Consider the following 24,940-nt stretch of genomic DNA (forward strand, 5'->3'; position numbering starts at 1 on the left):
TCAACATGTAAGGAGAAAAGTCTGTGCGATCGTTTTAAACCACGAAGTTATCCTGATTACACCATTGGCTCCTTTTCTCAAGAGTCCTCTAGTTCTTCCTTGGACACGTAACAATAGCTCTTAATCCCACAGGGATAGGAATCCAAAGCTACATTCTTCCTCCCAAACAAAATGTACCCAATTTCACCCCAAATATCATCAGATTGAGCCTTGTAGTGAATTTGCGTTAAAAAATTAACGTCTTCTGGGGAAACCTGTGCCATGGGAATTGCTAATTCAGCTTTTAAAGACCTCTGTGCTGCCCTTAGTCCAATTGCATCATTTTCTTCAAGTTCTCCTTTATGACTTAATGGATAACTACAAGTGTTGGTAAAACAACCTGGAAAGGAAATTTTAGCATCTGACCTCTGCTGTAGCAGTAGCTTATTTTCTGTGTTGAATACGATGACACTTAAGGCTCAGTGCAATAGTCTTTTCTCAATGTTTTCTTTCAAGTGAGAATTCATTTTAGTTCTAGGTCCAATTTTGTTGTAATTTTCATGGATAAGAATATACATCGCTGCCAGAAATGAAAACTGTTGCTCATCAAAATTGTCAATATTTATTTCAGGCATTGTTAGCACATGTCTGTTCTGTCCTGAATATCCTTGCTCCTCCAGGACATGCAGGTCACGGTTGATTGGCTCAAAGGTAACTCCTACCCAAGATTTTCTTTCTTACACTTTGCCACAGGTGATTGGTTCAAGGATGGGAAACTGAATCAGTGATTCTCTCCTGTACGGATTGCTGAATGGGATCCATAAGAGTGGACTAGTCACTTTCCAAATGGTTACACAGTAGAGCACAAATTTGTCCTTTTCTCTGTCTATGTTTTCTGTCTTGTGGCTAGAAAAAGCCCGTCCACAGAGAAGAGAAAGTGGTGGACTCACAGGAGGCTCAGAGAGAAGAGAGGGATTGAACACCAGCCGTGTTCCCAGGCCTCTTTCCATTTCTTTGCTTCTGAGGCCTGGCTGCACTCCCGCCCTGGGGTTTCTCTCAACCCAATGCCTCACTATCCTGTATTTCTATACTGTAGTTAAACTAAACTGCATATGAGCGAAGGATGAGAGGCAAAGAAGGAAAATGAGAACAGCTTAATTTATTTGATGGGTGAATGTTGGCCTTTATTTTTATGTCTGTAAATAATTTGCATCACAACCAATTTTTAGATTTTTTTTAAAAAATTGAAGCATAACATACATTTACTAAAATACACATCTTAAATTTATAACATCTTGACAATTTTTTTCTTTTTAAATCAACTTTATTGAAGTAAAGTTTATATATAATAACATGTACCCATTTTAAGTGTATAGTTTGAATTTTGACACCTGCGTATACATCATTAAAGTTAAGATACACAACATTTTCTTTTTTTTTTTTTTTCAGCTGTGCTGCTCACATGCAGGATCTTAATTCCCTGACCAGGGATTGAACCCATGCCCCCTGCAGTAGAAGCACGGAGCCCTAACCACTGGACCGCCAGGGAATTCCCAAGATACACAATATTTTCATCATTAAAAAGTTCCCTCTGGGCTCTCCTGGTGGCGCAGTAGTTGAGAGTCCGCCTGCCGATGCAGGGGACATGGGTTCGTGCTCCAGTGTGGGAGGATCCCACATGCCGCGGAGCGGCTGGGCCCGTGAGCCATGGCCGCTGCGCCTGCAGCGGGAGAGGCCACAACAGTGAGAGGCCTCCCCCAGGAGTTCCCTCATACTCCTTTGCAGTCAATCCCACCCCCTTCCAATGCGAGGCAACCACTGATCTGCTTTCTGTCACTATATAGTTGTTTTACCTGTTCTAGAATTTTATAGAAAAGATATGTATATATATAATAGATATATAAATATAAATATATGAATACTTTTGGGAGCCCAGATTATTTAGCTCAGCAATAATGTTTCTGAAATTCATCCATGTTGTTGCATGCCCTGGTAATTTGCTCCTTTTTATTGCTGGGTAGTATTCCACAGTTAGCTTATCTATTTGCACATAGATGCACATTTGGATTGTTTCCAGTTTTGGAGTATTATGAATAAAGCTGCCATAAACATGTGTTTTCAAGTCTTTTTTGTGGTCACGTGTTTTCATTTCTCTTGGGTAAATACCTAGGAGTAGAGTGTCTGATAGGTGTGCATTTAACTTCATAAGAACCTGCCAAATAATTTTCCAAAGTGATTATGCCATTTGATGTTCCTACCAGCAATGTATGAGGGTTCCAATTGCTCTGTATCCTTGTCAGCACTTGGTATTGTCATTTTTTTCTAGCTAATTTTGTTTTTTTTTTAACAAAGGTATAGTTGATTTACAGTATTGTGTTAGTTTTAGCAGTACAGCACAGTGACTCAGTATTTTTGCAGATTATATTCCATTATAGTTTACCGTATTTTATTTTTTAAATTTATTTATTTTTATTTATTCTATTTTTGGCTGCATGCGGGCTTTCTCTAGTTGTGGCGAGCAGGGGATACTCTTCATTGCAGTGCATGGCTTTCTCATTGCAGTGGCTTCTCCTGTTGTGGAGCATGGGCTCTAGGCATATGGGCTTCAGTAGTTGTGGCTCATGGGCTAAGTAGTTGTGGCTCATGGGCTCTAGGGCGCAGCCTCAGTAGTTGCAGCGCATGGGCTTAGTTGCTCTGTGACCAGAGCAACTCTCGGATCAGGGCTCGAACCCGTGTCCCCTGCATTGGTAGGCGGATTCCTAACCATTGCACCACCAGGGAAGCTCTACGGTATTTTCTTAATTTCATTTTAGAGTCAGTGCTTTATCAAAAATAAAAGGATTAGATGAGGTTGACTATGGAATGAGGATTCCGTATGTGTTTCTGTACATAAAATATCAACATTATATTTATTGCATGGTACATATTCATATTTATATATAAACATTCACACCAAATACAGTGCAGGCAAAAGAGATAGAATGGTTAGTTCTACCTGGTGATCTAAACTACGGAAATGCTTCACACTAGTGAGATTGCCTGAACTGAGTTGAGATAGAAAAGGTCACATGAGCATCTACTTGGATGAGATTTACCCTGGAAGGTGAGGGTATTGTCATGTTTTTGATTTGTTGTTGTTGCCGTTCTGCTTCTTTTGGGGTCAAAGAACATACTCTATATTGTTTCATGTGAGACTTGTTTTATGCCCAGGATATGGACTACCTTGTTGAATGTTACATTTGCACTTGAGCAGAATGTATATTTTGCAATTGTTAGGTAGAGTGTTCTATAAATAACAGTTAGGTCAAGTTGACTGATAATTGTTCAAATCTGCGCCTGTTGATTTTCTCTCTACTTAATCTATCAGTTTCTGAGAGAATTGTTGAAATATGCAACTGTAACTGTGGATTTGTTTATTTCTCGTTTCAGTTGTGTAATATTTGGTTTTCTGCATTTTGAACCTTATTTACTAAGTATACACATACTTAGGATTCTTATCTTCTTGATGAATCGTCCTTTTTGCCATTATGAAAATTTTTTAAAAATCTCTGGTAGTACTCCTTATTCTGGAGTTTACTTTATCTGATATTAATTTAGATTGCTTATGATTTGTGTTTGTATTTTTTCATTCATTTATTCTTAATCTGTGTCAAAGTACATTTCTTTAGACAGTGTACAGTTTGGTCTTGCTCTTTCATTTTATTATTTTTAAAATTAATTAATTAATTAATTATAAAATTTATTTTTGGCTGCTTTGGGTCTTCGCTGGTGCATGCGGGCTTTCTCTAGTTGCGTCAAGCGGGGGCTACTCCTTGTTGCTGTGGGTGGGTTTCTCACTGTGGTGGCTTCTCTTGTTGTGGAGCATGGGCTCTAGGCACGCGGGCTTCAGTAGCTGTGGCTTGCAGGCTCTCGAGTGCGGGCTCAGTAGTTGTGGTGCATGGGCTTAGCTGCTCCGTGGCATGTGGGATATTCCCAGACCAGGGATCGAACCCGTGTCCCATGCATTGGCAGGTGGATTCTTAGCCACTGTGCCACCAGGGAAGTCCTTGGTCTTGCTCTTTTTTTTTTTTTTTTGCGGTACGCGGGCCTCTACCGTTGCGGAGCACAGGCTCCGGACACGCAGGCTCAGCGGCCATGGCTCACGGGCCTAGCCGCTCCGCGGTATGTGGGATCTTCCCGGACCGGGGCACGAACCCGTGTCCCCTGCATCGGCAGGCGGACTCTCAACCACTGCGCCACCAGGGAAGCCCTCTTTTGATTATTTTTAGGGTTCCATTTTTTTCTTCTCTATTGACTTATTAGCTATACCTCTTTTTTATTTCTTTTTCTTCTTTTTTAAAAAACTTCACACTAGGATTTATAATATGAAACTTTAATTTACCTCATATCTTTAAATACTGTTAGCCCACTTTACGTATAGTAACTTTTAATAGTATACCTCCACTTTCCCCTACAACCTTTAGCCTACTGTTGTAATACATTTTATTTCTGTATATCTTTTAAAGCCCAAAATATATGTTTATTTTTCTTTAAATAATCAATTGTCTTTTAAAGATTTTAAAAAGTATTTTGTATTTATCCATGTATTTACCATTTCAGCCACTCTTTTTTATTTTTTTATTTTATTTTTTATTTTATTTTATTTTATTTATTTATTTATTTATTTTTGCGGTACGCGGGCCTCTCACTGTTGTGGCCTCTCCCATTGCGGAGCACAGGCTCCGGACGCGCAGGCTCAGCGGCCATGGCTCACGGGCCCAGCCGCTCCGCGGCATGTGGGATCTTCCCGGACTGGGGCACGAACCCGTGCCCCCTGCATCGGCAGGCAGACTCTCAACCGCTGCGCCACCAGGGAAGCCCCAGCCACTCTTTTTTAAAAAAAATTTATTTATTTTATTTTTGGCTGCGTTGGGTCTTCGTTGACACGCAGGCTTTTCTCTGGTTGCAGTGAGTGGGGAGCTCCTCTTCCTTGTGATGCATGGACTTCTCATTGTGGTGGCTTCTCTTGTTGCGGAGCATGGGCTCTAGGCACATGGGCTTCAGTAGTTGTAGCACACAGGCTCAGTAGTTGTAGCTCACAGGCTCTAGAGCGCAGGTTCAGTAGTTGTGGCGCATGGGCTTAGTTGCTTCACGGCATGTGGGAGCTTCCCGGACCAGGGATTGAACCTGTGTCCCCTGCATTGGCAGACGGATTCTTAACCACTGCACCACCACGGAAGCCCAGCCGCTCTTAATTTCTTTGTGCAGCTCTGATTTTTCTATTTGGTATCATTTTCCTTCACCCTGAGGCACTCTTTTAAAAACATTTCTTAATAACGAAATTCTGCTGGAAATGACCCTCTCAGCTTTTGCTTATCTGAAAATATCTTTATTTCATTAGACTGGGAAGTTTTTTTCTTTCAGCACTTTCAAGATGGCATTCTTTTTTTTCTTGCTTGCTTTGTTTCTGATAAAAACTGTTCCCCTATATGTAACATGTCTTTTTTCTTCTTGTCTGCTTTAAAGATCTTTATCACTAGTTTTCAGCAATTTGATTATAATGTCCTTTGGCATGTTGTTTATTTGTGTTTTTCCTGCTTCAGGTTCATTGAGCCTTTTGGATCTCTGGGTTTATGGTTTAGCAAATTTGGAAAAGTTTTGGCTACTATTTTAAAAAATACTTTGTTTCCTGCCCTCCACCTCAGACTCCAATTATACATATATTAGACTGTGTGATATTGGGACAGAGGCCACTAAGTTTCTGTTCATGTTTTCAGTTATTTCTCTCTCTGTGTTTTAATTTGGATAGTTTTATTGGATAGTGTCTTCAAGTTAACTGGTATTTTCTTCAGCAGACATTTCTTTTTTTTTTTTTTTTTTTGCGGTACGCGGGCCTCTCACTGCTGTGGGCCTCTCCCGTTGCGCAGCACAGGCTCTGGACGCGCAGGCTCAGCGGCCATGGCTCACGGGCCCAGCCGCTCCGCGGCACGTGGGATCTTCCCGGACTGGGGCACGAACCCGCGTCCCCTGCAACGGCAGGTGGACTCTCAACCACTGCGCCACCAGGGAAGCCCAGACATTTCATTTTTGAGCTCTAGAAATTCAGTTTGGTTGCTTTTTATGTTTCCCATTTTTCTCTGCATTATGTCTCTGTTTTTCTTTAAATCTTTTTTTTTTTTTTTTTTTTTTTTTGGCGGAACGCAGGCCTCTCACTAATGTGGCCTCTCCTGTTGTGGAGCACAGGCTCCGGATGCGCAGGCCCAGTGGACATGGCTCACGGGCCCAGCCGCTCCGCAGCATGTGGGATCTTCCCGGACTGGAGCATGAACCCACATCCCCTGCATCAGCAGGCAGACTCTCAATCACTGCGCCACCAGGGAAGCCCCTCTTTAAATCTTTACACATATTTGTAATAGCTTTTTAAATGTCCTTGTTTAATTCATTTGTCTCTGTCATTTGTGGCTCTGTTTCTACTGACTGATTTTTCTCCAGGGATTATGAGTCACATATTCTTGTCTCTTTGCATGTCCAGTAATTTTTATTGGATGCTGGTCATTGTAAATATTATATTGTTGAATGTATGGGGTTTTGTTTTCCTTTAAAAAATGCTGAATTTTGTTTCAATAAACAGTTATATAACCTGTGGGTTCGTCTGATCCTTTCAAATCTTATTTTTAAGCTCCATTAGGGTGGCTCTAGAGAAATCTTTACTTTAGGGCAGGGTTTTTCAACTTTGGTAATTTTGACATTTTGGATTAAATAATTCTTTATTATGGGACTGCCCTGTGTATTGTAGGATGTTTAGCAGCATCCCTGGCCTCTACCTTCCAGATACCAGTAGAAACTTCCTAGTTATGACAACAAAAATTTTCTCCAGATATTATGAAACGTCCACTGGGGAGCAAAATTACTCCTGGGTGAGAACCACTGCTCTAGGACTATTTTAGCTCTACTCTTTTTAATTTTTTTTAATTTTATTTATTTATTTTTGGCTGCATTGGGTCTTCACTGCTGCGTGTGGGCTTTCTCTAGTAGTGGTAAGCGGGGACTACTCTTTGTTGCAGTACATGGGCTTCTCATTTCGGTGGCTTCTCTTGTTGTGGAGCATGGGCTCTAGGCGTGTGGGCTTCAGTAGTTGCAGCACACGGGCCCTAGTGTGTGCCGGCTTCAGTAGCTGTGGTGCATGGGCTCAGTAGTTGCAACGTGCAGGCTCTAGCGTGTGTGGGCTTCAGTAGTTATGGCGTTTGGGCTCAGTAGTTGTGGCCTGCAGGCTCTAGAGCTCAGGCTCAGTAATTGTGGTACATGGGCTTAGTTGCTCCGCAGCATGTGGGATCCTCCTAGACCAGGGATCGAACCCATGTCCCCTGCTTTGGCAGGCAGATTCTTAACCACTGCACCACCAGGGAAGTCCTAGCTCTACTCTTAAGGTGTGACCTTTGGGGGATCTCTATTAAGTATCTTAGGTGTTTAATCAATACTTTTCACTCTGATTGGTTGGAAGTTGCCATAAACTGAATGTTTCTTCTCCCCCAAATGCAAATGTTGAAACTGAATCCCCAGTGTGATAGTATCTGGAGGTGGGGCCTTTGGGGGGTGATATGCTCATGAGGGTGGAGCTCTCATGAATGGGATTGGTGCCCTTGTCAAAGAGACCCTAGAGAGCTCTCCTGCCCCTTCTACCATGTGAGGATACAGAGAGAATTCAGCCATGTGTGAACCAGGAAGCAGGCTCTCACCAGATACTGAATCTGCTGGCATATTGACCTTGGACTTCCCATCTTCTAGCACTGTGAAAAACAAATTTCTGTTGTTTATAAGCCACCAAATCTATGACATTTTGTTATAGCAGCATGAACAGACTAAGACAGAACTCAAGCGTCTCTCAGCTCAGCGTGAGCTCTGGTAATTGTCCAACTTACATTTCCTCATGGTTATTTTTTGCCTGACTTTGTAGAATCTCATGTTAGATATACACAGCTTAGTCTCCCGCACGAGACTCAAAGGGATCCTGTGCACATTTATTGCACAGGCTCTTTCTCTGGGTTCCTTTCTCTCTGTTACTCTGCCTTGCAAATTCCAGCCATGATAGCCTCCTGAAACCAATCCGTCCTTCAGCTCAATGAAACTCTCTTCTTCCATGACAGCAGTCTGGGAAATATCCCCAGGCGGAAAGCCTACATGATCCTCGTGCTCATTTCATTCCTTTCCCTTCTCAAGGATCACAGTTTTGTGTTGCGCAATGTCTAAGAACATTTGTTTAGTTTGTTTTTCCTAGCTTCCTTACAGCAGGAGAGCATGTATGGTATCTGTTACTCTGTCATGGCTGGAAACAGAAATCTTCCTCAATAATTACAATTTTAAACATTTCATCTACTTAACATGCCTTGCAGATGTTAACCTTTCTTCCTTTGGCTCTTTAGTACTTATGTTTTCTAAACACTCAATTAGTGAATCATACAAAGTGCACAACTCAAGGAAACATACTTTGTTTTCTTTGAGAACACCTTTTACAAAACGTGTTAGATCTCTATTTTGCTTTTGGGTAATCATAGTCATCCTTGACTAAATACTGACCATATCCATTATTCACTGTGCCCAAGGTAGATACACCTGCTTTCAAATCAGCAGGTAAGCTGGACAGTCTCAGTTTTTTAATAGGGTAAAATAATGATCTTCCATCTGGGCTCCTTTGTAATTCAGAACTGAAGCTTTTAAGTGGACATTGGTAGTAGAATTAAGTAAATTATGTATTATTTTGTAATACATTTGATTATGAGAACCCTTCTCTCATTCTCCATGCAGGCTTAGGGCCTCTCCTCCTTCAGGTAGCCTTCTCAGCCAGCCTCTCCAGCAGACTAGCCAGGTTTCTTACATGGTGCCTCAGGGCTTCCAAGAACACAGAAGCAGAAGCTCCCGATCTCTTCAGGCTCAGGTCCAGAACTGGTCCAGCATCACTTTTGCAGTATTCTATTTGTTAAAGCAAGCCATGGGTCAAGCCAGATGCAAGATAAAGGGCGTACATACTGGGAGGCATGTTCCACTGGGAGCCATCAATATAACAGCCTACTACTACCACCTCGGATAAGTGACTTTACCTCCATGCACCTCATTTCCTCATGGTAAATGATGGTTACATTTTAACCCACCTTACTGGATTTTTTTTTTTTTTTTTGTGGTACGCGGGCCTCTCACTGTTGTGGCCTCTCCCGCCACGGAGCACAGGCTCCAGATGCACAGGCCCAGCGGCCATGGCTCACAGGCCCAGCCGCTCCGCGGCATGTGGGATCTTCCCGGACCGGGGCACGAACCCGTGTCCCCTGCATCAGCAGGCGGACTCTCAACCACTGCGCCACCAGGGAAGTCCCACCTTACTGGATTTTAATGAAAGTGGAAAAGTAAGAAACTTAAGGCATCTCACACAGCACTGGGCTTAAACCTGCTATAAATGGTGGCTGATTGTGTTATTCAGTGTATAGGACTCCACTATGGTCTCATATGTTTTAGATAATCACCTGACACTCTTGCCCCCTGAATAAATACTACTGAGGGCGAGATAGTAATTTTGGATCCAGATGATGCTGGTACAATGTCACAGAAGCTCTTGATTTTTCTATTTTACATTAAACCAATTTACATTTTACATTAAATACACTTACATCCATCATCTTATTATTATCACCACTTTATAGAGAAAAGTGAAAGGTTGGACTTCCCTGGTGGCGCAGTGGTTGAGAGTCCGCCTGCCGATGCAGGGGACACGGGTTCGTGCCCCAGTCCGGGAAGATCCCACATGACGCAGAGCGGCTGGGCCCGTAAGCCATGGCCCCTGGGCCTGCGCGTCCGGAGCCTGTACTCCGCAACGGGAGAGACCACAGCAGTGAGAGGCCGCGTACCACAAAAAAAAAAAAAAAAAAGTGAAAGGTTTAGTAACTTGCCCAAAATCACATCCATTTTCATTCACGGAGCATTTACTGAGCATCTGCTAATTACAAGGCACTGAGAATAGCTCAGTCCCTGCCTGCTAGAGGTTTTCAATCTAGTGAGGGAGTTAGGCAGAACGTGATAAACGTAGGAGACAATGGGTGTAGTGCAGGGTTGGGGGTGTATTTGGGGTCAGGAAAGGCTCCCAGAGAGGATGATGCTTGGGCTGAGTTTTAAAGGATAATTTATCTAGTCAATGCAGGTGGGAAGTTCACTCCAGGCTAAGGAAAGAGGTATGAAACGGCCTGGCTCATAAGTGCTGGCCTAGGATGTCAGGTCAGGCCTTCTGATCTCTAGCGTGTATCTGTGTGCCGCACCAAATGTCAATTTTTGGGAAAAGAGCCAAGGTCGTGTAAAAATGAGTGTCATAATCTAGAAATGATTCTGTTTTGCCACATGTGCATAAGCATCTGGAGAGTGAGAGAGAGAGAGAGAGAGAGAGAGAGAGAGAGAGAGAGAGAGAGAGAGGGAGGGAGCACGAGAGAAAGAGGGAGAGAGAATATCCAATTCAGAATAAAGCTGGCTGAACTTAAAATGGTCTCCTTAGTCTTAAATAAGCTTCAAGCAACCTATATCCTTGTTAATTCATTTACTCATTCATTCATTCATTCAGCCAGAGCGCCCTCAGTCCTGCCTTGATGTCGGGCACTTATTTGCCTAGAGCTGAGAGTGCAAAGTTGAATCAGACGGTGCCCACTACTCTCAAGAATCATAGAACAGGGTGAAGAGCATCATTGCCTGAGGCAGATTGACACTTCAGAGTCCCCAGCAGTGTGGGCATTTCTACCAATCCAAAAGTGTTACTAAAAAAAAAAAAGAGCTCAGAAGACTGTATGTGAACAGACTTCAAAATATATTGTAGGTTGATTTGAAGGTGGTTGATTTGAAGGTGGTGGATTTTAAGAAGTTCCTCCCAGAAAAGTAGGATGCCAAATTGTATATACAGTAGGGTTACAACTCAAACATTGTATATGGGGACTTCCCTGGTGGTCCCAGTGATTAAGACTCTGTGCTTCCTCTGCAGCGGGCACGGGTTCGATCCCTGGTTGGGGAAATAAGATCCCACATGCTGCTTGGCATGGCCAAAAATAAATAAATAAAATAAATAAGTAAATAAATAAGTAAATAAAGTAAAGCTAACTTTGTATGGATGATGTCTCAAATGTATTAAATAATATTATTAAAATTTTTTATATAGAAAAAAGACAGGAAAGAAATATACGAAAATGTCAATAGTAGGTAACTTCGGTTATTTGGTTATTATCTGATAATTATTGGTTATTACTTTTTTCTTTTTTCTGGCCTACCTGATTTTAGGCCTTAAACTATTTGGCATGCTTATGATAATTGTTATTTTGCATTTATATAATAACTAGTAGTTACCATTTAAGAATACCCACTACATACCAGTTACTGGTTAACACTACCTGCGTTTTTCTCAGTTAATTCTCACAACCTATTGAGAGAAGCACCATTATTATCATCACTTTACTGATGTACCAAGAGTTTAAAAAACTTTCCAGGACCACATTGCTAGCAAGTGGCAGTTAGGCAGCCTATGGTCGCCAACACTGAGTGACTATGACAGCTTCAATTTCTCAGCGACATGAGCACCTAGCTTCAAAAAGGCCCTCTTTCGGGGCTTCCCTGGTGGCGCAGTGGTTGAGAATCCACCTGCCAGTGCAGGCGACACGGGTTCAAGCCCTGCTCTGGGAGGATCCCACATGCCGCGGAGCAACTGGGCCCATGAGCCACAACTACTGAGCCTGCGCGTCTGGATCCTGTGCTCCGCAACAAGAGAGGCCGCGATAGTGAGAGACCCGCGCACCGTGATGAAGAGTGGCCCCCACATGCCACAACTAGAGAAAGCCCTCGCACAGAAACAAAGACCCAACACAGCAAAAATAAATATATAAATTAATAAACTCCTACCCCTAACATCTTCTTTAAAAAAAAATAAAAAGGCTCTCTTTCAGTTAAGCTTCTGCATGGTGCCTGTTACTAATTAAAAAATATAAAAACTGCTAACTTTGAAAAGAGTGGCACAAAGATTATATTAGTCACTCTCAAGCTTTTTCATACATTTTTTTTCTGTTTGAATGAAATACTTCTTATTTTTCAAATGAAAAACAATTAGTCACACATCAAATGCTACTGCGTCGATAACGTGCTTGCCTCTGGATCATAATAAAAGGAATTATGCAGCCTGCAGCAACTTCCAGGCATCTATGACTGAGAACTTAATGACCCACCACAATGTCATTAAGTCCCTCTGCATTTTCTATACCCAAATAAATTCTCTGTAAATTTCAAGAACCAGCTCCTATATTTCGACGGTCCCTTCCAGAATCATTCCAGCCACTCTGCTAATTTTCCTTTCTCTGTGCTTCAAAGACACAATAGCCCTTACCCAACAATTTGTTTCTTGATCATATATAGTCCCTAATTTATTCAGCCAGTAGTCATTGTGTGCATCTTATGAGCACACAATAGAGTGCTCTCAATTGTTTTGTTTGAGAGCAAATCTTGTACTTTGGTGGCAAGTGTTCTTGGATTTATTGTGTCACCTCCATGAGCAAACATGGAATGGGTATTTAATAACTCTTTGCATTCACTGCCTCCAGCCCCTGTCCTAGAACAGGTTCTTTCTCCTTCTACCTTAGCTCTTTAATTTTAGTCCTTCCCCTGGGCCTCTGTGTTCAGCAAACCATATTACCTCTCCGTTAATCATCAGCATTTTTAAGTTCTCAAAGTTATTCAGCACCTCCTCTTAATTTCTTCCTGTATCATTCTAATTCCTCTTCCGAAGCATAATCTCCTCCCGAATGATGTATATGGGTTTTGTCTACATTTAGCTCTTGGCTTTTATTCCCTTCTTCCTCTGCCTTCCTGTTCTGTTACGTTGTTTCCTTAGATGTTGCTGTTCCTTTAGGGGACACACACACACACACACACACACACACACACACACACTGAGCTTTCCCTCCAATGAGGAAAATCTTTTTAAAGTCCTTTATGTATTGAGTCCTTTGTATATTGAGAATTCTTAACTGTATCAGTTATGATCATTGTAACAGCCTCGCTCGAATGGCTTTAAACAATAAAGAAATGGTATTGTCTCAGGCTGTGAGACTCCTGGAGGAGGGGCAGCCTCAGGCTGGTGGGTGTCCAGTTTGGGGAGGTTAGCAGGGCCTGGGACCCTTCTCTCTCCTTGCTCTGTCTTCCTCAGCATATCACCTTGTACTCGAGAGGGCTCTTCTCGTGGGCACTGATGATTACATCACGTCTAGGCATCCAGACATCAGAGTGCCCAGGGGGAGGACCCCCCTCTTCTACTTCTTAACCTCTTTTCCAAAAGCTCTTGGCAGACTTCTTCTTATGCGTCATTGGCCCGAATTGGCTCACATGCTCCTTCCTTGATGTGTCAGCAAGGGGAATGGGACCCCCATAGTTGACTTAGACCAGCAGTGTCAGTTATCAGCCAGGTGCCATGTGTATGTGGAATACCGTGGGGAGCTTTAAAAATCACTGATCCCTGATGCCCAGCCCCTCACCGTCCACTTTAATTGGTCTGGGCTCTATCCTTGGCATAGGGATTTTTAAACATCTTCCGAGGTGGTACTAATATGTAGCCAAGATTGAGGACCACTGTCTTAGACTCCTCAGGATTTACCCTGAGCTAAGTGGGGAGAGTTGGGGAGAAGTAGATATCAGAAAAAAAATATGGGCCAGGAAGGAGGGGAATGATTGTTGGGCTGGCAAAGAAATAGTGTCTGCCTTGCCCATTCACCTCCTTTGAAAACAAAGTACGTCCATTCATTCTTTCATTGATTTATTTCTTCTTTCAACAAACATTTATTGGGCTCCCACAATGATCAGAAGATGAGAAATCAAAGGGCACTGTTGAGGAATGAGAAAAAGTTATAATATCAAATAAAATAGGAAAAGTATACCTCCTCTGGGTAGATACAACCCCACAAGGCATGGAGCTTGATTCAGGAAGAGCAGGCTGGATTTCAGCCCTCCATTACCCGCTTGGCTGGCATCCTTGTGCAGTGCACAAACTCATTAACTGCACAAGGAGGACTGAAGAAGACAAAGATAAACCAGACTTAGGTCCTACATGCCAGGACCTCAGACTAGAAGAGCGAAACACACAAGTAAATATACCAACTGCTTTTGATAGTTTATCAAGTTTATAAGGGGTGGCCAAAGAAGGTAGAAGGCTTCTAAAAGTTCTATCATTAGATTACATTTTTATGGCTTTTCAGGAGACACATGCTTTTAATTTAGTCTATTTTCTAAGTAGGAGAGTGACTATAGGTGCACACCCTAATATAAGGTCATCTTGCATGGCAGTAATTCATTATGAGGTTATTTGTCTTTAGAAATATTTTTCTTAAAAAGGAAAAAAGCCAGCACAATTCTTCACGTAACTTTCCTCTGTTCTGAGAGTACCGTGCATGCATTTGTAGCCAATGAGAGCAGGCTGTGCTGTGCACCCTGAGCCTATGAGCACGAGCCTCCTATAGCACAAGCTCTCAGCAGTGAGTATCTCTGCATTCTCTTTGGTTGGGTGAGTTCTGCAAAGGGTGATGTCATTCCTCTGTGGCCTTTCTTTTTGCATCAATTTTGTTTCTGGCAAGTAATCCTGACCCACAATGGCTGGCTTTAGAAGTAATAGGGCTGGACCCGTTTCAAAGTAGCAAAGGAAAAGTGTCATATTGGGTTTCAATAAGGACTAAAGGGGCCTTCAAGGCAGCAGTCCAGGAAAGGAGGATCAACAGGTAAGGATTGGTGGGAGTCCTCTGACTTGATGAAGGAAACCATAAACATCGCTGCAGACCAAGGCGATTGGCCGACAGGAGGAAACTATGGTTGGAGAAAGTCCATGATGTCAGGGAATCTGGAGAGAAAGGACCAGCAATTCACAGTTGCTAATGCCCTAAACACAAGCGGGGACTTCCACCAGCAGGGACCACTCATAGAACTGATTTGCCTGGCATTCTTATTTCCAGAAGTGCTACACGTAACATACACTGGAGCTGATACTTTCAGCGCAGCAAGGAATAGTTCACTAGTTAACAGGGGTCTTAAAAAAAAAAAAAGGAAAAGAGGCAGGGCATAGACAAGCCAAGTTTTGATAGGGACTGAGGAGCTGGGAAGGAAATCTGAAAAAACGCAGGCCACCAGCCACATAGGCGGAAGCTCAGGTAGCAGATTTTGGCTCAGTACAAGTCAATGTTTAAAAAAATGAACTGAGTGAGCGTATAAGGTAGGAATACTGGAAGTATTCAAGTAGTGTTGGTTTGACCAACACTCAAGGATGTTGTGGAAAGGATTTCTACATAAGTTAGGAGGCTGGGCTAGATCCGGGGTTCTTAAACCTTCTATGGTCAGGTGCCCCCGAGAACCTGAAGAAAGATAAAGACCTTTGTTTTCCTCTGAAAATTCACATGTCCGTTGAACTGATTATGTACAGCTGCATTATAAATCACTCCCAAGAACTTAGTGGCTTATTATCTCACAGTTTCTGTGGGTCAGGGATTCAGAAGCAGCTTAGCTGGGTGATTCTGGCTCATGAGGTTAAAGTCGAGAGGTCGACCAGAGCTGCAATCATCTAACACAGTAGCTCTCAACTGGGGGTGACTTTGCCCACCGGGGACATTTGGCAATGCCTGGAGACATCTTTTTTTTTTTTTTTTTTTTTTTTTTTTTGCGGTGTGCGGGCCTCTCACTGTTGCGGCCTCTCCCGCTGCGGAGCACAGGCTCCGGATGCGCAGGCTCAGTGACCATGGCTCACGGGCCCAGCCGCTCCGCAGCATGTGGGATCCTCCCCGGACCGGGGCACGAACCCGCGTCCCCCGCATCGGCAGGCGGACTCTCAACCACTGCGCCACCAGGGAAGCCCTGGAGACATCTTTGATTATCACCAAGAGTATGTTGTGTGTGCTGTTGGCCTCTAGTGAGTGGAGGTCAGAGATGTTGTTAAACCTCCCATAGCACACAAGAGAGCTCGCCACACAAAAATGATCCCCAAATGTCAATCGTGTTGAAGCTGGGAAGCCCTGGTCCACAGGCCTGACTGGGTTTAGAAGAGCCCCTTCTGAGGTTGCTCGCTCTTGTGGCTGGTGAGGGCTGCGGTGTCCTCACAACATGGCAGCCGGCTTCCCCCAGGCGAACAGAGAGATGTCAAGGAGGGCCGGTATGAAGCACCTTTACAACTGTTTTTCTGGAAGCCTCTGAATACAGCCCACAGGGAAGGCGAGAGTAGTTAACTTTCACTGTTTGAGGGGAGAACTATCAAAGAATTTGTGGGCATATCTTAAAACAAACACACCCACATACAACAAAATTTTACATGTCAAAGTTGACGTTTCACAGATTCCGCAGCCCCTCCACAGAATCCCCAAGTTAAAAACCCCTCAGATTCCTTCCAACTCCAACAGATATAATCTAACAACCCATGATCAGGAAATCTGCAAGGACAGGTGAAACTGGCAAAACAACAAAACAAAACAAAACAAAACAAAACAACCCTCAGTATTCTACACCCAGCTACAGTTCAAGCTCCTGTTTTCACATTATGCCTTTTCTTACCTCCTTCTGGGTTTTCAGTCCAAAGTCCTTACAATTTACTGTGTTACATTGCATTTCATTCTAAATATACTGCCACTCGATTTCATTCTAAAGCAGAGCAGAGGTGCTGGGCCACTGACATTTACAGATAGGAGAGTTGAGACTCCATTTCAAGAGAAAGCTTGGCTGGGATTTCAAGACCTTCCTCCCATGAGACATAAAACAAGTAGGACTATTAATGTTGCAAGTAAAGGTAGCTCTCATTGTCTATCAGAGAAAATGAAGGACTGCGGGTTAAGTGATACACTCAGGTCCATTCACGGATTTCCTGACACCTTAATTCCAGTCCATTAATTTATTTGCTTTCCATTAAATACGAGCAACTTCCAAGAGAGTGGTTCCAAGAGAATAAGAAAGATTCCTTCGAATAAGAAAGAACAGAATATATATATATATATTTACTAGATGTTTAAAAGATTTTCTGCAAAATCATTTCTGGGTAACAATTTTCTGTTTTCAGAACAGAGAGGCTTACAGGCTTCTGGATATAAAATGGCATTTTCAACCCAGTGCTTTGATAGATCAAAGGGGGGAAAACTCTAATGTACTTGGTTGCCTGCCCTTGAAATACCTCAGCTGAGCCCCTTGGGGCAAAATATCAGTGGAGCAAAGGGGTTTTAACAACAGGGTCCAGGCGTTTTTCCTGGCCTGGAAATGCTGCCGGTTTTGCTTCTTGCTGCCCCTTTGATCGCCTTCGGAACAAGCAGGGGCTGTGACCAGAACAGTCAGGCTCAGGCACTGCGGTTTCCTCAGAGATCTGAGTTTTAATGGGAGGTGCTGGCAAAACCAGGTCTGTGGGAGGGGGCCTCCCCTTGTTGCAGGAGGGGGACCCCTTCCAGGGCCCGACAGTGGGCTCTTGTCTAACGCTTGGAAATGAATTGTCTAAGGAGACACTCGTGCTGACAAAGCGAGAGCCTTTATTGGGAAGGGGCGCCCGGGGAAGAGAGCAGCAGGGTGAGGGACCGCAGGAGAAGTGCTCTGCCGCGTGGCTCAGAGTCTTGGGTTTCATGGTGATGGGATTAGTTTCGGGTTGTCTCTGGCCAATCTCTCTGACTCAGGGTCCTTTCTGGTGGTGCACACAACGGCTCAGCCAAGATGGATTCCAGCGAGGAGGATTCTGGGAGGCTGGTAAGACATGTGGACAGGTGTCTCCTCTCTCCTTTTGACCTTTCCCGTAGTTTTCTGGTTGGCGGTGGCTTGTTAGTTCCTTGTTCCTAACCAGGACCTCGTGTTGTAAAATAACTCATGCAAATTGTTGCTGTCTTTGCCTGGCCCGGGCGGGCGGTTTCAGTCAGTGTTTCCCCTAACACTTCACAGGCCCTCTTGGGATGGAAGTGGACCACGTTTGTGGCATGAAGGCACCATGGAAAATGGACAAGGAGCCCACTCCTCGGGCACCAGATACCACCTGTTGATCTCTTGTACACGGGAAGTTAAGCCTCTGTGTGTCCTCACCACGGGGGCACCCGCTGCTCCCCAACTGAATTGCGGGCACAATTAATCACCGAGCCCTGCAGGGCCCAGCAGGTTAACCGGACACACAGCATGGTAAAGGGGGCGGTCCCCATTGTTTCGTATACTTCCTGAAATCTGTAGGATGACTGATAGATAAGTTGGCAGTGTTCCATGCATGCCGTAAAGAAATGACAACTACAAAGAGCCACTGTCAACCTAGTTGAAAGTACCTGTGGTCTTGAATTTTGTATAAAAGCCAATCAGAAAGAAATATTTAGTTTTTTCTCTTAAAAATTACAAAAAAAATATGGAGTGAGATTTAAAAAAATTAATTCTTTTCCTCTATTTTTAAATGAAATATTGTTGTTTCAACGTGTTGATTTTTTCTTTGAAGCACTTAGAATAGAACCAGGCAAATAAAACATACTATATCGTGTTAGTTAAATAAATGAGTAAACAATGAAGGCAACATAGACAAACTTAAAAGATGACGTACTAGGAAGAAGTATATTTGACCTCTAAAAATTCAACAAGTTACTGTCTGGGTTTTAAACCAGCCTTCCTGAGCTTCACTTAGGACGTGGGATTTATAATGTGAAGGGGAGTTTTTCTGGGGACTCCACTCTGGACTTGCCGCTACGCAGGCCCAGAGTCCTCTGGGTCAGGACCATCTGCCCCCCACTTGGAAGTCTTCCCCCCTCTGCAGGAGGCCTTGACCCGGCTGCCCCCTTCTACCCCTTAGAGGGCTGAGGAGGGCCATCCAGACCTCCCTGCTTCCCTCTTTCTTGCTGCTGTCAAAGGCAAGCATGCAGACCCGTTTCCATTTCAAGAGTTTTCCTGCTCATCATTATGGGAGCAGGCAACTGCTAACAGTCAGGGCCGATGTGGGGAAGTTCCCGAGGTTCCAGAACCTTACCAAGGGCTTACCTCCGCTCCACAGTTCCTCTCTCCCTTATCCTTTTTTTTTTTTTAAATTTATTTTATTTATTTATTTATTTTTGGCTGTGTTGGGTCTTCATTGCGGTGCGCGGGCTTCTCATTGCGGTGGCTTCTCTTGTTGCGGAGCATGGGCTCTAGATGTGCAGGCTTCAGTAGTTGTGGCACACGGGCTCAGTAGTTGTGGCACACGGGCTCAGTAGCTGTGGCTCACGGACTCTAGAGCACAGGCTCAATAGTTGTGGCACACGGGCTTAGTTGCTCCGCGGCACGTGGGATCTTCCCGGACCAGGGCTCGAACCCGTGTCCCCTGCATTGTCAGGCAGATTCTTAACCACTGCGCCACCAGGGAAGTCCTCTCCCTTATCCTTAATCAGCCAGCAGACCTCACCAATCCCCTCCCCTTGGAGTCCACCTCTGACCACGTGGACCTTTTCCTCTGTAAAACGCAACTTCCCAGTCAGAAAAGTGCAGAAAAAGGAGTGCCCCTTTGTCTCTCCCCAGTAGGCAGTTATAACCCACCTGGGGAGTAAGGCCTGGAAAACGTTTTCTTACCAAACAAGGCCTGCCACAGTCCTGTAGGCCTGTGCTCTGGGAGTGAAGGCCCGAGCATCTTGGAGGTGAACAGCCCTGGCTAAGGTGCCTGAGGAGCTGGCCTTGGAGGGGAGGCACCAGAAGGCCACCCACAGGTGCCCACACACCTTAGCCACAGTGCAGCCACAGTGCCTGCTGTCTCGGGATGAGGGCACCCAGGGTCTGTCAAGGGGAAAACGTAGAAAAGACTTAGGGGACCCAGGACCAGTGCTTATCTGTGGTAAAGAGCAGGGATAATGAGAGTGTGACAGGAAGGTTGACTTCCCAACTATATTAAAAAGATTTATTGTTTTTATTACCTGATTATAAAGGCTTATTGTGGGAAAATGTGAAAAACCCCAAAGATAAAAACTACCTGTAAGTCTACCACGAAGAGACTGCTACTTTTGCATTTTGGGGTTTTCTTCTCAATCCTTTTTTTTCTAGGCATGTATATTTTCATTTTTTCTTATAGAATTGCATCATGTTGTAGAATATAGCTTTTAAAAATTTAATTTGTGAATTAAATTTTAAATCTAATTTCAATTTTAATGAGATGAATATATGTAGATAGTGTGATAAGCAAGTGAAATGTTTAAAGGCAAGTTTGTTTTAAAGTGAAATGTCTTTAAGCAAGTTGAAATGTTTAAAATTGACAGAGGTGGCTGAGAGGAGGGAGTGTTGGGGGCTGGGGGATGGGAAGTGCTCAGTGTTGACTCTCAGGGAACTTTCCGAAGACTTGTGGTCCCTGCTGCTGTGGCTACACAAGTCACAACTATATCAGGCACTGATGTAAGTACGCCACACCTCTAACTCATGGAAACTAAAGAGATAAAAATTACCCCAAGCCCTGAGAACAAGTCCATGAGTAGGTACTGTGATCCCAACCTACAGAGGAGGAATATGAGGCCCAGAGAGGTTTAGTAACCTGTCCGAGGTCACTTCAAGCCCAGGCAGTGTGGCTGGAGAGCGTGCTCTCCTCCCCTGGGCTTGGGCTGTGGGCTTACCACGCCAGTCCCCCTGCCCTTCAAGCTACGAGGGTTCAGAACAGTCACAGTAACCTCCTACGTTTGGGCAAATCCAGGGCTTGCTTCATCTCAGGCATCAGTGGCTCCATCCCTCTTGTCCCCTCATGCAGAGAGCAGGCTCAGATGCCCCCTTTGACTAACCTGCTTCGTTAGTCTGTATGGCTTCTCTCTGTCTCATTTCTCCAAGCAGAAGCCACACCAGCAGGGAGCAGACTGTGTCTGGCCTCAAACAGTCATCATACATTTCACTGTTCATTGGCCCTCTTCCCAGAGAGGCCCTGGTGGCACTCTGTAGGGTTGTGAGGGTGAGCTTGTCAGATAACAGGGTACCTGGATGAGTATGCAAGCCCCAGAAGGAGAGGGCCAGCCCAGCAGAAACGTGACGGTTGGGAACACAGGCGGGGAATTCGGGCCCAAGAGCCTGCACCTGGGTCCTCTTGCTGCACGTGCTGGGGTGGGGAACAGTCATCCACCTGTCTGGCTCAAGAAAAGAGGAAGGCTTACGATAAAGTTACAGAGGCCTTGGGACTCCAAAGGAAGGAAACAGAGGGGATCTGGATCTGTGGGAAACAGGAAGTGGGAAGTAGAAAGTCAGAAGCTGAGGTCTTCTCTTCCCTTTTAGGTGTGGGCCCTGTGACTCCTCTGGAACTCTGCTGGGCACCTCCCTTCCCTTTCATGACTTACTAGCTCTTCATGCAGAGTCCAAGATCGTTCCCAGATCCATGTCTGCATAATGACATCTCAGCTCTAGTTTTCACCACCGAGGGGCAAGAGGTTATTATTATTATTTAATCGACTACTATTTCAAAGTCAACTTCACTGAAGTGTAACTTAATAACAATAAGATACATCTGTTTAAAGTGTGCAACTCAGTGACTTTGACACCGCAGTCAAGATACATAACATTTCCATCACCTGAAAAGGATTCCGTGGAGGAGCAATCATTTTTTCCTTTGTACAAATTACTCAACACATTGGTCATCAGTTGCTGGCCTTGGGTTAGGTGAAGGGGGTTGTCACTTGGTCCACCCATTCAGCAGGATTTGTGTAGGGGTCAGGCAATGAAAGGCATGTGTAGGATAGTCATCTACTAGCTGTATGACCTTGGACAAGTCACTTAACCTCACTCTGCCTGTTTCCCATCTGTAGACCATGGATAATATCTACCTCACAGGGTTGGTATGAGGATAAAATTAAAGTGTGCAAGAGGATGTTAGGATTAAAGTTCAGGTGGAGATTCCAAAATACAATATGCAAAGGAAACAGTCTGAGAAGACTTTTATGACTCTTAGAACCTTCAGGCAGGTCGGAGATATAAAGGAAATCAGCGTGTGGAAGGGGAAGTCCATCTTAGAAGAAAGCTGTGCTGAGAGCCCATCCACCTCCCCAGGAAGGGGAAGTGGGGGGCTTGTCTCCTCGGAAGGTTTATCTGGAATCCCTCTGCTGCGGGCTTGGTGGACTGGGGTCCGTCTCCCACTAGGTAAAGATAAGACAGATTGAGGGCTTTGCAGGAGAGGTTGGGGAGTGCCACTGCAGTGGGATTGGCCAAGCTCCTAGAGACGGTCAGGGCAGGGGATGGTGGGGGACCAGGGGGAGTGCAGCGGGGGGTCCTCTCCGGGGGCCTCTCCAGTGGGGCTGCCTGTGTGCGGGGAGGAGCCTGGCAACAGGAAGCTGGAGGTGAGCGTCTGATTGCTAAGCCCGCCCAGGCGACCACAATAGACACGCACCCGGGGACCCCCTGCAAAGACAAAGAACGCACCCTAAGAAAGAGCCAGGGTCACATACCTGCCAGAGCCAGGTTAAGCAGGTACCAGCGTAGGGGAGACCTTTCCCAGCCCTCAGCCTTTGCCCCCCGTCACCTCCCCAGGGTGCTGAAACTGGCCAGAAACTCAGACAGGAAGAGGAGAGGCCGACAAATAAGAGAACAACTGTGTCCCTTTCCCGCCACAGGCCTCCAGCCTGAAGTAGGCCCAACGGAGCCAAGGAAGGGAGAAATGGTAACGCTAAACCGAGTCCGGAGATTTGATAGTTATCTTGGACTCGGCATTCCAATTGCTGAGTTGAAACGGTTTGAATCTTGGAGTCACCGTGGGGTGTCAAAGACCATCTGTCTTCATAGAGGGAAGCGTCAGAGGGCCTGCCTGCAGAATTTTCTTCTGGTGGCAGCAGAAGGCTTCCTTCACTGAACAATTTTAAAAGGGCAGTGGGAGAAAAAGAAATGGTTCTGATCACAAGCTGTGCTTGTTCAGTGTAACGTAGATAAGGTGTGTTTTGTTTGACAGGGGCGTTAGGTGTGTTTTTGCAGTAGTTGCCACAAGCCAGGGCCTGCCAGGAGAAGGTCCCTGCACTGGGGATAATTTGGGGGTTAACCAAGGAGACCAGGCTGCAGTTCACCAGGTTCAATGCAGCTCTTGGTGCCTGTGACCCACAGGCCCTTGTCCCTAGGGAGTCACTAACCCTGCCCTGGGAGATCTCCTCAGATTGTCACAGCCAGTTGGAGCTGTTTCCAGTGGCTGCCCCACCCCAAGAAGGAATGGAATCACCACTAGTACAATTGAAATCCAGTACCCGCTCAGATGAAGGATTTCAGCTCCAGACAAGCAGGGCAGGACCATCCTCTGGGCAAGGGCACTGGGGTTCACAGCAAAAAAAAAATAAAGCTAAGGAGGAAAAGAAAAACTTGGTGGTCCCCAGGGGTTTCTAACCGTGACCTCCACAGTGTCACCGAAGCCTGACTTTGTGAGATGGACACTAAGTACTGCCATTTAAACTATTCTGGGCAACTGTTTCTATCATGATGGTCTGCATCTTTCTTCACGAAAATCACAGAATGTTAGAGCAGCTGAGTGAGCCTTAGTGACTCTCCACAGCTGCAGTTTTGGAAAAGCCTTGCATTCACAGACTGCTGAGGATCTGGTGGGTTCTATGGACCCACCGCCCAGAAAAAAGTGTGCCTGGGCCTCAGCTCCCTTCCCATATACTTCCCAGGGACTGACATGCACTCGGCCACCATTCTTGACCCCCTTGGTCCTTGCTGGTAGAGCCCACTTCCCTCTAAACAGGCTGAAAATACCAGATATTCCGTATCTAACCTCCCTTATAGCTGTGTCCCAACCCTTGCCAATGAGACTGGTCTACTAGGAGCAATGGAGAAAAGTCTGTCTTTCTGGCAAAAAGAGAAGGATGAGGGGGCAACCCTCTCCTTTGGATGTTGATGTTAGGAGTCCAGCTGCCATCCTGCAACCATGAAGGGAAAGCCAAGAGCAATACAGAGCTGAATTACCCAGTCCTGTCACCGACCACTTCTTGACAGAGATTACATATGTCCTTATAGTTGGAGCAGCTGTTACTTGGGCTTTCCTTGTCTTGTCGCTGAAAGCAGCCGTTGACACAGTGGAGTCCCTGATGACCATCCAGCAACTTCTAAGAATTCACAGACCCAGCTTAGGAAGCCATGAACTAGAGTCTGGTCTCATCATTCTAGCGATGTCTTCTCAGGTCCTCAACTTCCTTCAGTGACGAAGCATCAGCCCACAGAGAGGCGAAGGCAGGCCGGATCACAGATCTCCAAGCCACACTGGGCTGTCTCTTAATTTTCTGAGGGAATTTGTATGCAAGGCAGTCTTCGTACATGGGGGATGCTGCATAAGAAACATCCTGCCGGAAAATACAGGTTCTCAACCTGCTCGATTCCAACCTTTGTTGGGAACTTGGGACAGTCTCACCTCTCTGACACTGTTTCCACGTCTGCTACTTCATGCTACCTTGTCTTAAGGGACTGTATGTGAAATGGCCAAAGTCGGTTCTTGTTTGCATCTGTGGTTAATTTCTTCCTGATCACAGTCCTTCCACGGCATCAAAATGCAGCCCATCAACCAGAAGTGGTTCCAGAGATGAACCAGGAAGCTAAGGCTTTCTCCTTTCATTTTGACCAAGAGAGCAACCAGGGGTTAAGTGTGCCCAGGGCAGGAGCTGGTGTCATCACCTGCTTCTCACCGTCCTCCTCGCTTGTCCCCAGCACCTCGCAGGCCTGACTGCCTGCTGGCTCTACAGTTTGGGGTCTTGTTGGTTCAGAGAAACAAAATCCTTTAGAAATTACATTTCTGGAATGCCTGTAAAGCGCTAGGCAGACACACAGATCACAACAACTCAAAGCTCTGTTATTGGCTCCAAACCAGAGTTGCACACTAGCTTATTCAAATCTAAAAAGCCTAGCCTGGTCTCTGGGTGAGCACCACATGCCTAAAATTAGCCTGGCCATCTGCTGAGACAGCAGCTGGGCTATTCTGAGCCCCAGCAGGCCTGGCTGGAAGTGGGGCTGGGCCTGGGGGGAACACTGTTGGAGAGTCTGTCCCTTTACAGTTAAGGTG

General features: G+C 45.0%; 1 pseudogene; it reads right to left on the minus strand.

The window, feature by feature from the left end:
• On the minus strand, positions 1 to 623 carry LOC115859537 (isopentenyl-diphosphate Delta-isomerase 1-like; annotated as a pseudogene).
• Between the last annotated feature and the right edge of the window lie 24,317 nt (positions 624 to 24,940).

Source organism: Globicephala melas, chromosome 1 (genome assembly GCF_963455315.2).
Source record: "Globicephala melas chromosome 1, mGloMel1.2, whole genome shotgun sequence".
Classification (NCBI taxonomy): domain Eukaryota; kingdom Metazoa; phylum Chordata; class Mammalia; order Artiodactyla; family Delphinidae; genus Globicephala; species Globicephala melas.